This window comes from Mastomys coucha, unplaced genomic scaffold (assembly GCF_008632895.1).
Source record: "Mastomys coucha isolate ucsf_1 unplaced genomic scaffold, UCSF_Mcou_1 pScaffold10, whole genome shotgun sequence".
Taxonomy (NCBI): Eukaryota; Metazoa; Chordata; class Mammalia; order Rodentia; family Muridae; genus Mastomys; species Mastomys coucha.
The window spans coordinates 2,110,782-2,112,791 of NW_022196892.1; the positions used below are offsets into that span (position 1 = coordinate 2,110,782).

General features: G+C 33.2%; 1 protein-coding gene across 15 annotated transcripts in view; it reads right to left on the reverse strand.

The window, feature by feature from the left end:
- The window catches only part of Fhit (fragile histidine triad diadenosine triphosphatase), a 1,878,988-nt gene that overhangs the window by 285,162 nt on the left and 1,591,816 nt on the right, over positions 1-2,010 (reverse strand). The gene's annotated exons all lie outside the window — the stretch shown is intronic.

A 2,010-nucleotide genomic window follows, 5' to 3' on the forward strand; every position in this document is an offset into this window, starting at 1 on the left:
GAATAGTAAGATTCTGGTCTAAAAATCACATCTCATGATGATGATAGAGGGCTTTAAGAAGGACATAAATAACTCCTTTAAGAAACACAGGAGAACACAGATAAACATGGATATGTCCTTAAAGTGGGAATACAAGATCCTTTAAAAATAATTGCACATAAATATAATGATACAGGTGAAGGAATTGAACAAAACCACCCATGATCAAAAAAATGGAAATAAAAGTAATAAACAAATCACAAAGGGAGACAACCCTGGAGATAGAAAAGCTAGGAAAGAGATCAGGAGTCATAGATGCAAGCATCATCAAGAGAATACATAAGATTAGAGAGAGAATCTCAGATACAAAAGATACCATAGATAACATTGATACAACAATCAAAGAAAATGCAAAATGATTACCGTTCCTAACCCAAAACATCCAGGATATCCAGGACACAATGAGAAGAACAAACCTAAGGATAATGCAATTAGAAGAGAGTGAAGATTCCCAACTTTAAGGGCCAGTAAATATCTTCAAGAAAATTACAGCAGAAAACTAGCCTAATATAAAGAAAGTGATGCTTATGAACATACAAGAAGCCTACTGAACTCCAAATGCACTGGACCAGAAAGGAAATTCCTCCTGTCACCTAATACTCAAGACTCCAAATATATAAAAGAAATAAAAAATATTAAAAGTAATAAGGAAATAAGGTCAAGTAACATTTAAGGCAGACATATCAGAATTACACAGACTTCTCACCAGAGACTATAAAACACAGAAGATCCTGGGCAGATATCTTATAGACCCTAAGAGAACACAAGTTCTCCTACCCCTGCTACTAAATTCAGCAAAACTCTCAGTTACTATAGATATAGAAACTAGGATATCCATAACAAAAACAGTAAACAAAAACCAAAAATCTACACAATATCATTTCACAAATACAGACCTACAAATGATTTTGGATAGAAAACTCCAACACAAGGAGGGAAACTATACCCAGAAAAATAAAGAAATAATGTTCTTTCAACAACATAAAAGAACATAATCACACAACCAATTCCACCTCTAAAACTAAAATAACAGGAAGCAACATCCTCTTTTTCTTAATATGTCTTAACATCAATGTACTCAATTACCCAATAAAAAGACATAGACTTTGTATACATAAACAGAACCCAGCATTTTACTGCATACAGGAAATGCACCACAGGGACAAAGACAGATACTATCTCAGATTAAAACACTGGAAAAAATTCCAAGCAAATAGTCCTAAGAAAGAAGCTAGAGTAGACATTTTATTTTCAAATAAAATAGACTTTCAACAAAAATTATCAAAAATGACAAGAAGGATATGTCATACACATCAAAGAAAAAGTCTACAAAAAAGAACCTCTATTCTGAACATATTTGCTCAAAATGCAAGGACACATACATTCCTAAATGAAACTTCACTAAAGTTCAAATCACACATTGTACCTACACAATAATAGTGGGAGACTTCAATACTCCATTCTCATCTATGGACAGATAATGGATACATAAATTTAACAGAGAAACAGTGAAACTAACAGAAGTTTTGAAACAAATAGTTTTAACATGTATCTACAGAACATTTCATCCTAAAACAAAAGAATATATCTTCTTGTAAACAAAATATGGTACCTCCTCAGAGACTGATCATATAATACATCAAAAACCGGCTGGTCTTCAGTAACAACAGAACAACTGAAAGCCCACAAATATATGGAAACTGCACAATGCTCTACTCAATGATAACTTGGTCAAGGAAGAAATAAAGAAAGAAATTAAAGTCTTTTTAAAATTCAATGAGAATGAAGGCACAACATACCCAAAATAATGGGACACAATGAAAAGCAGTGCTAAGAGGAAAATTCATAGCTCTGAGTGCCTCCAAAAGAAACTGGAGAGAGCAAACACTAGCAGTTTGCCAGGACATCTGAAAGCTCTAGAACAAAAAGAAACAAATACACCCAAGAGGAGTAGGCAGCAGGAAATAATCA